Raw genomic sequence first — 12,934 nt, forward strand, 5'->3', positions numbered from 1 at the left:
GCAATTCCATCCGGTTAAACAGTGATTTTGTTGTTTATGCAGTATAACTTACTCTTTTTTTTTTTTTTTTAAGATTTTTTTCTTTTTTTAACTTGAGAGAGAGAAGACAGAGGGAGAGCAGGGGAAGGGAGAGGGGAGAACCTCCAGCAGACTTCTTATTGAGCATGGAGCCCAACATGAGGCTCAATCCCACAATCCTGAGATCATGACCTGAGCCGAAATCAAGAGTCAGATGCTTAACCGAGTCACCCAGGCACCTCCAAAAGATTTTATTTTTATGTAATTTCTGTACCCAAAGTGGGGCTCAGACTTACAACTCAGAGATCAAGAGTCACACACACTATTGACTTGAGTAGGCCAGGTGTCCCAGTAGGTAGAAACTTCTAAAAGAGAATTGCAGCAGAACATATTCTTGTGGACTCTGAGACCTGAGCGTGACAGCATTCCAAAGGTTGATGGGTTAATCTGGCAGTTCTGTGGAGCAGGTGATCTGATTTGAAACATAATTTAGTTCTAAGCATCAGTGCTCTGCCCCTCATGATTGGGCTTCATGGAATGAGACTCTAGGATTTGAAGGTGATGAAATTTTACTCCATTTTGCTATTTAATCCTGGGAAAGTGGCTCTTTTTTGTGACCCAGTTTAACTGTCTTGAAATAGGAGAATTACCTTGAATTTAAAGAAGGATTTTGTGAGTGAAAGGCTCACTATAAGTATTTAAAGGGGTGGAGATATTTTTAAAGAAAGAAAAAGGGTGGGGCACTGGGTGGCTCAGTGGGTTAAGCCTCTGCTTTTGGTTGGGATGAGCTCCCCCGAATCACGTGGGCTCTCTGCTCAGCAGGGAGCCTGGTTCTCCTTCTCTCTACCTGCCTCTCTGCCAACTTGCGATCTCTCTCTGTCAAATAAATAAATAAAATCTTAAAAAGAAAAAGATAAAGGGTGGAGATGCCATTTAAGATTCTGATAATACTGTCTGAAGTGTCTTGAAATGAATTCCTACCAGGGTCCCACTCATAGATGAAAGAAAGATCTCCCCATCTGGTCTAGCCCACTACTCCAACCTGAAACCACAATCCATGCTATTAGAGATCTTGATTTATCACAGAAAACAAAGACTGGGAAAAATAAAAAGCAAGTAGCTTCCAAGTTGAATTTGGGGTCATAATAGGCGTTCAGAATACATTTGAAAGTGCTTTGTAACTTTGTAACACGGTAACGTGATAACAAGAGGGATTATTGCTCCTCTAAAGTGTAGGAACTCTGTTCTATTTGTCGCTGGACCTCCAGTGTCCAATCCAGTGTCTGGCATGTAGGACGTTATTTTTTAAACTTTTTATCATTGGAAAATTTTAATTATATGAAGGGAGAAAAAATACTTTAATGCACCTCCATGAACTCAGCTTCAAAATGTAATTAACTCATTCTATAGTCATTTAATTAAGGCTTTTGGAAGGGAGTTTAGCAGTTTCTTAGAAATAATTTACCCCATCTTTCTTTTCTATAAAAGATTATGATCAGGGATGCCTTGGTGGCTTAGTCAATTAAGCATCTGCCTTCAGCTCAGGTCATGTTCCCGGGGTCCTGGGATCGAGCTCTGCCTCGTTCTCTGCTCTGTAGGGAGCCTGCTTCTCCCTCTTCCTCTGCCTGCCTCTCTGCTTACTTGGGCTCTCTATCAAATAAATAAAGGAAATCTTAAAAAAAAAAAAGATTATGATCAATATGAACAATGATATCAGAAAATCACATTTCATATATATCTATATCTATCTATCTATCTATGAACAACCCTAAGATCTGAGCCAAGATCAAAAGCAGACTCTTAATTGACTGAGCCATCCAGATGTCCCTCGTATACTTCTCATTGGATTAATCACTTTTGAGGAAAAAAAAGGTGGAATCCTTGGAATTTTGGGTTATTAAATAAAGAACTATAAAACAAACATCTTGATTTTATAAAGAACAGAACCTCAAACTATTTGCTGTGATTAATAGTTCATTCAGTTTCAGACTTCTTGTGTTTTTTTCAAAAAGATTTATTTATTTTAGACAGGGACAGATTGAGAGAGAGAGAGAGAGAGAGAGAGAGAGAGTGTGTATGGATAGGGGTAGAGGGAGAGGGAGATAGAAACTTGAGCAGACTCTGCACTGAGCTTAGAGCCCAATGCAGGACTCCATCTCACAACTCTGAGATCAGGACCTGAGTCAAAGAGTTGAACACTTAACTCACTGTACCACCTAGGCACCTCCAAATTTTTTTTTAAACTCTGAAGCTGAAGGGCTGCCTGGGTGTCACTGTTCGTTGAGCATTGGACTCTTGGTTTTGGCTCAGGTCATGATCCCAGGGTCGAGGGATCAAGCCCCATACCAGGCTCTGTGCTCAGCATGGTATCTGCTTGGGAATCTCTCTCTTTCCCTCTGGCCCTCCCGCCTCTCTCTCTCACTCTCTCTTTAATAAATAAAGTCTTAAAAAATAAAAAAAATAATAAAAAAAACTTGTAGTTTGGCAGTTAGGTGTTGGGAAGTAACGGCCATCGGTCCTCTTCTTTGACTGTGATATGGGTGTTATGGGCCAAGGACTCTATGTTTCTTGGTGTTTCTGTTTATCTTTGACCCTTGTACTTTGTACTGGTTCTTTATTTCTAAGAACACAGATAATGGTCAGGCAAATCTGAAATGTTTGCCTAAACTGCCTTTGGCATTTTTCAACATTGTTTTCTGGGAAGACCAGGATGGTGAAAAGCCCACCGATGGTCTACATTGAGATGGGCATCTGGTTATGAGGCTGTGTTTGGGTGAGTCATTTCCCTTTGGGTTTCCACATTTGGGTAAAATGAGGCCGGTCTGCCTTTCCTTCTTTCTTTCCTTCTTCTTTTTTTGAAAGATTTTATTTATTTATTTGACAGAGATCACAGGTAGGCAGAGAGGCAGGCAGAGAGAGAGAGGAGGAAGCAGGCTCACTGTTGAGCAGAGAGCCCAATGTGGGACTTGACCCAGGACCCTGAGATCCCAGGACCCTGAGATCATGACCTGAGCCAAAGGCAGAGGCTTAACCCACTGTGCCACATAGGCACCCCCCCTTTTTTTTTAAAGTAGTCTCCCCACCCAATGTGGGGCTTGAACTCTTGTGAGACTGCTGAGATCAAGAGTTGCATACTCTACTGAATGAACCAGTCAGGTGCCCCTAAAATGAGGTTTCTTAATAAAGTGACATAATAGAGCAGGGGCAGCCTCAAAAGTAAAAAAGACCAGGCTATGAATTGCATCTCTGTATGTTTCTCGTACTTCCCATCTGCAACATGGGTGGTTTTAAGACAAACTTTATTTTCAAGATTTAATGCAATTTAACCACTCTGGCACACAGCCAAGTGGTTGTAATTTATTAGCTATGTTTGTGATCAAAATGAGAAAGTCGCAAGCAGAAAAATAGGCCATGGGGCTGGATGGATAATTCACTGAATAAGAAATACAACAGGCAAGAAAGCATATTTTTAACTCTACTTGTAATTAGTGAAATGCAAGTTAAATAATGTGCACCACTGTATTTGCTCACCAAATTGGCAAAAAATAAAAATACACATAATATCCATTGTTGGGGAAAGTTTAAGCAAATAGGCATCTCCTAGAAATCTTCTGAAGGAAGTTGGTAGTATCTACCAAATTTGAATGTGTTACTCTTCAAATCAACAATTTTGTTACTAGGAATCTGTTATACACAAATATATACATGAATATACATTTATTCCATTGCTTTTGTTTTTTCTTTGTAAAAGAATTTTATTGTGTGGCTTATGTAGGTCTTGTATGCTACTTTTTTTTTTTTTTTGGTAAAAGAATTTTTTCCACTATTGTTTTTAATGAATAAAACTGGAAACAACTTAATTTTACTAAAGTGGACACATTTCTATGGAGTAGTGTGTGTAAAAAGCATACTATAGAATATTATAGTATGGTCCCATTTTTGTCAAGAAAACAATTGTGGGGGTGCCTGGGTGGCTCAGTGGGTTAAGCCGCATTGGGTTCTCTGCTCAGCGGGGAGCCTGCTTCCCTCCCTCTCTGCCTGCCTGTCTACTTGTGATCTCTCTCTGTCAAATAAATAAATAAAATCTTAAAAAAAAAAAAAAGAAAAGCAATTGTGTGTTATATAAATGTATGGAAAGAGGTCTGGGAGGATATACTTCATAAAATTCACTTGTGGGGAGGGGAGTAAGATTAGAGGGTAAAGAGAGAATTTTACTTTTTATTCTTGATTCTTCTAATTTATTTTGAGTTTTCCCAGTAATCATGTATTATTTTACATTTGAAAAAAACAATTTCACTTATGCTTGTTACTTATTTATTTATTTATTTAAGATTTTATTTATTTATTTGACAGAGAGAGAGATCACAGTTAGGCAGAAAGACAGGCAGAGAGAGGGGGGAAGCAGGCTCCCTGATGAGCAGAGAACCCGATATGGGGCTCCATCCCAGGACACTGAGATCGTGACTTGAGTGTAAGGCAGAGGCTTAACCCACTGAGCCACCCAGGTGCCCCAATTTTTATTTTTTATTTTTAAAGATTTTATTTATTTGAGAGAGTACAGTCAAGAGAGCACCAGAGTGTATGTTGGGGGGAGGCACATAAAGAGGGAGGAATAAATTCCAGCGGAGCAGGGAGCCTGAGGCAGGGTTTGGTCCCTGAGATCATGACCTGATCCAAAGGCAGATGCTTAACTGAACCACCTATGTGCCCAGAAAAACAATTTAAAAAAAAAAAAAAAAGGGTGGCAGTGTGAATTAGAAAATTTCTCAGCCACAATGTGAGTTTAATATTTGTCTAGATCCAACATAACAGCTGAGTAAAGCCGTGCCCTTTTTAGGTCTGGAAGTGTGGAAAAAGCTTGTATTTAAGTAGCAAAGCTTCCTCTCCATGGTTTGAGGCTTGGACTAATGGACCAGTAAACCCAAGTGATCCCTTCTGAAAATAGTAGGACTGCATGGGAATAAAGGAGAGGTGTTTTAGTAAGCCTGCTGTGCTTTCCAAGGTGCTCTGTTAAAAACGAAAGGAAAGGAAAGGGAAAGGGAAAGGGAAAGGGAGAGGAGAGGAGCAAGGCGAGGTGAGGCAAAGCGAAGTGAAGGTTCTGGGCTTTTTTGAAAGAGTCAAGGTGATCCTAGAGTTGTATTATCTCAGAATCCAAGAGTCCTAGGCTGGAATAGAATCTTCTTAGTTCAACTGTCTGCTTGCTTCCTCTCAGGTCAGCATGTCAGATTTTATCAGACATACTAGATCTCTAATAATGAAATTTCTCTTCAGGGAGTGTCCTTGGATTATAGGTGCCCACTAATTTCTCTATGGCTTCACATTTATTTATTTATTTATTGACGATTTTATTTATTTGACAGAGATCACAGGTAGGTAGAGAGGCAGGCAGAGCGGGGTGGGGGGTGGGGAGCAGGCTCCCTGCTGAGCAGACAGCCCTATGTAGGGCTCGACCCCAGGACCCTGGGATCATGAACTGAGCTGAAGGCAGAGGTTTTAATCCACGGAGCCACCCAGGTGCCCCAGGGAGGGAGACTTTTAATCTCACAAAACAAACTGAGGGTTGCTAGGGGTAGGGGGGTAGGAAGAGGGTGGTTGGGTTATGGCCATTGGGGAAGGTCTGTGCTATGGTGAGTGCTGTGAATTGGGTAAACCTGGCGATTCACAGACCTGTACCCCTGGGGCTAATAATACATTATATGTTAATTAAAAAAAAAAGAAAAAAGAAAAAAATACACCCCGCCCAAACTATGATTAGAACCAATAGAAGAGTATATTATATATATTAAAAAAATATATATATATATATGGTTAGGATAATTATGATGAAAAACAAACCCCATGTACCCTCTACCCAGCTTTTTCAAGAATATTATAGGGGCACCTGGGCGGCTCAGTTGTTAAGCCTCTGCCTTTGGCTTGGGTCATGATCCCAATCCTGGGATCAAGCTCCACATCGGGTTCCCTGCTCAGCGGGGAGCCTGCTTCTCCCTCTCCCATTCCTTCTGCTTGTATTCCCTCTCTTGCTGTGTCTCTCTCTGTCAAATAAATAAATAAAATCTTAAAAAAAAAATTATAGATACCCTGTAGTCCCTTGGTGGGACTGCCAACACCATGGTGTAAGTTGGGCACTCCACAAAGGTCCTAGCCAAGGGGAGGGACATCTCTTGGACTATGGAGCCTTTTCCTTGGGTACAAAGGCTCCACCTGTGGCCAGGCTATAGGTCCTCTGGGCTATCGTTTTCTAATTCATCTGCCCAAAGGACAGTCCCTTTTCTAGTTCCCATAGAGGTCACTTGCAGGCTAGTGCAGCCCTGTTCTTGGGGTGGGGGGTCACATTTATTTATTTATTTAAAGATTTTATTTATTTATCAGAGAGAGAAAGGGGGAGAGAGCGAGCACAGGCAGACAGAATGGCAGGCAGAGGCAGAGGGAGAAGCAGGCTCCCTGCTGAGCAAGGAGCCCGATGTGGGACTCGATCCCAGGACGCCGGGATCATGACCTGAGCCGAAGGCAGCGGCTCAACCAACTGAGCCACCCAGGCGTCCCGGGGATCCCATTTATATGCTCTATACCCTCCACTAGAAGTAACAATTATACTGAATTTTAGATTAATTATTCTCTCATTTTTCTTTAACATTGTTAAAAAGAAGCAACAGGCCCATGGAGTCACCTGTGTGTAGCCCCCCCAAGACTTAATACCTAATATAACTGCATTTTCAGCCTCTGCCAGGAGAGGAATTTTTAAATGGTCAATGTGTAATTTCCTGGTCAGCACTAGTGAGGTAATCTGTCTGATAAAACCCCCAGCCTTTTCCTAAGAGAAGGTAATTTTGCCTGAAATAATTCATGCTTTTAACTTCCTTGTCCTATCCTGCTTCTGCCTTTAAAAACCTTCCATTTTGAACTGAGAGCTCCTGTCTGTTTGCTAGATGGGATGCTGCCCGATTCACGAACTGTTCAGTAAAGCCATTTTTTTTTTTTTTTAAAGATTTTATTTGACAGAGAGAGAGAGAGAGAAGGAACACAAGCAGGGGGAGCAGGAGAGGGAGAAGCAGGTTCCCCGCCAAGCAGGTTCCAATGTGGGGCTTGATTCCAGGATCTCAGCATCATGACCCCAGCCAAAGGCAGATGCCCAAAGACAGAGCCGCCCAGGCACCCCTATAAAGGATATTATAATGGATACAAATGAATAGGCAGATGAAGAGGTATTTAGGGCAAGGTGCAGAAGGGTCCTAAGCTCAAGAAACTCAGTCTCTGAGGCATCTGGGATATACCACTGTCAGAGCTCATGGATGCATTCACCAACCCAGAAGCTCATCAAATCTTGTTGTTCAAGTTTTTATAGAGCTCATAATCTCCAGCTTCTTCTTCCCTTCCCAGGAGATCAGAGGTGGGGCTGCCAAGTTCTAACCCTCTTATCACTTGGTCTTTCTGGCATTGGCCCCAGCTGAGGCTACCTAGGGCCCCCTCTCTAAGTCAACTTATTAGCATAAGCTCAGGTGTGATGGAAAAAAGGACTTGTTAGGAATAAAGAAATACACTCCTTTTATCCCTATTACTCAGGAAATGACAGGGTTTTAGGAGGTCTGTGCCATGAACTAGGAAAGAAACCAAATATGTATTTCATGTTAGATCACAGTGTCACATATATACTTTATTTATATTCCATATCTGATAACTAGAATACTTGAAGTCATTGCCGGTATTATTCTGAAGCTCCTTATTCACCCCCCCCCCCACTTTTTAAAAAGATTTATTTGTTTATCTGAGAGAGAGAGAAAGTGAGCGAGCAAGTGAGCACCGAACAGAGGGGAGGGGCAGAGAGAGAGGGAGAAGCAGACTCTCCGGGATCATGACCTGAGTCCAAGGCAGACACTTAACCTACTGAGCCACCCAGGTGCCCCTCCAGAGAGGATTTTTACTTTTGGTTATGCAGGGTGCCTGGGGGCACTAAAGTGATCACCTTTATAATTCTCAGGTCAAGGTTTTCTGGTCCCCACAGGTAGTGTGAAATTCTGCTTCCCTCAATGTGCTTGTAAAACTTGTTAAGGAAATCTCAGAGGAGAGTTTTCTTGTTCTCTACTCCCTCTTCAATTGCAGTGGAGACATTCAGGTTTCTTTACCCTTTTCTTTGGTCGGTTAGGCTTTTTTTTGTGTTCTCCTGTTGAGGATGAGCCCTTTAGGGAATGTGAGTTTCCAGTGTGAAATATGGGCAAGATGTCTGAGGCCCAGAGAAAACGGATGCCTTATCTGTCCTACATGAGGTCACAGCAGCTGCCCAGATAAAGGGATACTTAGGACACTTAAGCTGGGCTTAGGCCTGTTGACATAATTACACTGTGCTCCCTACAAGGCAGGAATTACATCTAGTGTGTTCACTGCTATGTCTCTAGCACTTGGCAGAGTGCCTGGTACATACTAGGTGCTCAATAAGTATTTTTAAGTGCACCCGTGGGTGAGATGTATCCAAGTATTCCACGTGGGGGAAAATAATAGACGTAAAGCAAACAGGAAGAAACCACTAGCAAAACCTTGTTAAAAGATGACAAATTTGGTTACGTTAAGGGCCATTTATTCTTCAACAAGTGTTTTATGATACTAGTTTTTGGTAAAACACTCATTTAGGATACAGGCAGTGCCATACTCTGAGCGGGTGATGAGACCCATGCTAAATAACTGTACTACTTCTCCCCTGTGTACAGTTTGGTTTCTATCATTACAAAAGACCGAAATAAAAGTGTTAAGCCTTCATACTTCAGTTTCTCTGCTGATGAGCTTGGGGACTGGAAAAACACTAGGTGCTTCTGTAAATCATTATATTCCCTTGTCTTTAGTGGAAAAGAGCAGTCAGGTGTAAATATTTGGCAAAAATATGGTTGCATTTCAATTGTTAGTTTACCAGAGACAGTGTGGCCCTAACCAAAAGAGTTTGAGGAGTCTGTCTGGTCAAATGGTAGGAAGATCCAAAAGCCTAAGGTTTCTGGGGAAGAGGAAGGGTATGGAGAATGGCAAGATACTTCTGCCTGGATTTCTGGATTTCTTTTTCCTACCTGGCTAGCAGAGTGCCCACGGTTTTGTGAGGGTCATACTTTCACTGAATCTCTGAGCGCTTTATAAATTTCCCTTACATGGCTTTAGGGAGGGGAGAAGAGGAAGGGATATCTCTTTCTTTCCTTTCTTTTTTAAAAACATTTTATTTATTTATTTGTCAGAGAGAGATCACAAGTAGGCAGAGAGGCAGGCAGAGTGAGACGGGGGAAGCAGGCTTGCCACTGAGCAGAGAGCCTGACTTGGGCCTTGATCCCAGGACCCTGGGATTGTGACCTGAGCTGAAGGCAGAGGCTTCCATCGACTGAGCCACCCAGGCACACCTCTTTCTTTCTTTCTTTTCTTTTTTTTGGGGGGTAAACTCTTGTTCCAATGTGGCTCGAACCCACAACCTTGAGATTGAGAGTCACATGCTTTTCCAAATAAGCAGGCCAGAACCCCCCCTTTTATTTTTTTATTTTTAATTTTTTTTAAGAATTTATTTATTTGACAGACAGAGATCACAAGTAGGCTGAGAAGCAGGCAGAGAGAGGGGGAAGCAGGCTCCCCGATGCAGAGAGCCCAATGTGGTGCTCCATCCCAGGACCCTGAGATCATGACCTGAGCCAAAGGCAGAGGCTTAACACACTGAGCCACCCAGGTGCCCACCCCCCACCTTTTATAACATTAACAATAAACATTCTGATTGTGGAAAAAATACCTAGTTGACTATAGGAATTTAATCAAGAAGCCAAAACAACTTAGTCTTTTTTTTTAAATAAAGATTTTGTTTATTTATTTGAGAGGGAGAGAGCACAAGCAGGGAAGAAGGGCAGAGGGAGAAGCAGGCTCCTCATTGAACAGAGAGCCTGATGTGGGGCTTAATCCCAGGACCCTGAGATCACGACCTGAGCCGAAGGCAGATGCTTGACCAACTGAGCTCCCCAGGCGCCCCCCCAAACAACTTAGTGTTATAGCTAATGATCTCATTGGCTTATATTATTGTTGTACACTGAATTCCAAGCGATCAGGCCAAAAATGTGGACTTGGCAAAGATGAGTGTTACTGTCAATTGTTCTAGCTCCCCAAACTGGATGGTACCAGTAGCTGTGTGAGTGAATATGAAGCTGAAATAAACATTATGTTGGCTTTGTTCTATTCCAGAGATATGTAAGATGAAGATTTTTTAGGGCAGGGATCATGATCATATCCTCTAACACTGTGCCTGATCTGTAATAGTTGCTCAAGAAATCTGTGTTGAATAAATAAATGGCTCAAAGGTTACTTGGGGTTGGTGAGATCAGAACAGTATTTGCCATTATTTTGGATGTTGGCGTGGGATTTGTACACCCTGGAACAGTTTCTTCTCTTTACAGTGAGTAATATTTTTTGTTTGTTTGTTTATGAAGAACATGCATTCTTGCATGCTGGTACAATGGTCCTGGAGAAAGTGGCCCAGGCAGATTCCACTGCCTTCCTCAGAAGTGCCAGCAATACCACTCTCTCATGGTGAGTTCCTTCTTTATGAGAAAATTTTAATTTTGTGGTGTTTTTAGTCCTTTCCTTTTTCCCAATACACATGCATACTTTGGGAAAAAAAATTAGTAGAGTTTGATTGACTTCAATAGCATTTTACAGCTTTGTGGGAATCCAGAGAGTTACAACGTTGTGTCCTGTGCAGTAGTTTTTCTCGCACGTAGTTTTTCTTGCACACAAAACTTCATATGTTTCCCATCCTTATCTCTATGTAGGTATTCTATAAGGGGGCAGTGTAAATATGTTTCCTAATTAGGGAGGAGGTACGCTCCTATGTATTACAATTCACAAGGTTCAGAATATCTTAAAAAGAGCACCAAGAGTTTGGAGGCTCTTAATCGTTGTTGGTTTTCACTAAAAATAAGTTTACAAGTATTTAGCAACTTCTGCCAAGGAAGAATTGCACATGGGGCTCACTGCTAACAATAGAAACCCAGATGGTGGCAAAACATCTCCAGAGACTTCTTTAGGTCTCTGAAAGGGGCATAGGAGAGAAGAGTGAAAAAAAAAAAAAAAAGCAGTATCCAGCTTATGAGCCACTTTTATGCATACCAATTCATTTCACTATGGTTTTTCCTCGTTGACCAACAACAGGGACTCACCATTTATTTTGAAGTGCATTCAGGTTAAGTACCTTGATCAGAGTCACATGGCTACTAAGTGAAAGGGCTAGAACTCGAATACAAGTTTTCTTATATTAAGTTCAGTGTTCTTATTCCAGGTCTGACATTCCTAAGTACTGGATGTTTGTTGTGGCTCTTTTACTTTTTAAGTGACAGGACGGGTGGGGATGGGATATGTCTTATGGCTCTTGCTGGATACTATGCCTCCAGCTTATTATGAGCACTGTATTAAAAAATATAACAGCAGCCTTGTGGCGCCTGGGTGGCTCAGTGGGTTAAGCCTCTGCGTTTGGCTCAGGTCATGATCTCAGGGTCCTGGGATCGAGCCCTATATCGGGCTCTCTGCTCAGCAGGGAGCCTGCTTCCTCCTCTCTCCCTACTTGTGATCTCTGTCAAATAAATAAAATCTTAAAAAAAAAAAAAAAAACAGCGGCCTTGAGTGAACACAAGTTAATCTCTATGGTAGTCTTCTAATAGCCTTGGCCAGATAGGAGATCAGTAAGGGTGAGGAGGACACTTAAAGTTTCCTTACTGAAGGCACAAGAGAAGGGTCCCAACATCCTGCTACATCTAGAAGAGCTGAATTCAATCAAAATATTCCACTGGCAGGGTTGAGGGGGAGGTCCTTTTGCATCCTCCGTGAATAACGAGGGTGTCCGCTGTGAAGCACTACACAGACAAGAGAGCTGCTCCCAACTTCGGTCTCATCCCGGTGACATGTGTGACCCAGGGCAGGCAGACATGCTGCAGTCCTAGCATCTAGAATGGGTTTTGGGGTTGCAGGTAAATAGATATTTCTTCTATAGTGATTTGACTCATGACTTTACTTCCGAGGGGGTTGAAAGCCTCTGCTCACAGAAGCTGGGTAAGGTGTTTTGTTTTCCCAGGCTATAAAAGTCACCTTGCAAAGAAATACCTAAAAAATTTCACCTGAAATAATAATTTTTCAGACAGGCTTCATCTTCAGAGGGAGTCTTAGCAACACCACTTACTTCTCATCCTGGCCAAACAGCTATCTGAAATGCTGTTTTTGACACTAAGTATATGTGAAAATGTAACTTCTACATCTATAGGCAAAATAGTTGGAGGCAAAAAGAAGAAAAGAGTGATGTAATCTTGAGGTTTTTTTTTTTCTTACAGTGACTGTAAAGTGTAGTTGTATTTGTCACAAGATATTACATTTTCAGGCAGGTAATTCTTGTGGGGAGGGCTGTCTTACGCATCACAGGCCATTTAGCAGTGTCCTTGACCTCTACCTGCTAGATGCCAATAGCACTTCTCCTGCTGGGTGCCAGTAGCACCAATAGCCCATAGAAGGTTCTCCAGACGGCCACAAAAATTATCCTTGGTTGAGAACTACTGTTTTTAACTGAAGCATCGGGATATCATACACACATACCCAACAAATGTTCCCACCCTCCCAAAATCTCACTAAAGTGAGTTCTGAAATGGACTTGCCCTAGAAATTTAGACAGAATCAGGTAGATAACTCTAAATGCTTACAAGTTACAAAAGGTCAAGTGAGAATATTATTTCTTTGGAGACTGTTGCTGCAATGGTGTGAATTCTTACCAGACATCTGCCTTAGTTTTACCTCAAGTTGAGGGAGAGGAACCTTCATTAGAATTACTCAGAGTCCTTCTGATGTACCTGTTGTAGTTAGAGAGGTGCAGTGGACCTGGAAAATATAGAGGGCAAGAAAAGGGCTGGCAGCTGTTTTGGCAAAAGAG

Source organism: Mustela nivalis, assembly GCF_964662115.1.
Source record: "Mustela nivalis genome assembly, chromosome: 3".
Lineage (NCBI taxonomy): Eukaryota > Metazoa > Chordata > Mammalia > Carnivora > Mustelidae > Mustela > Mustela nivalis.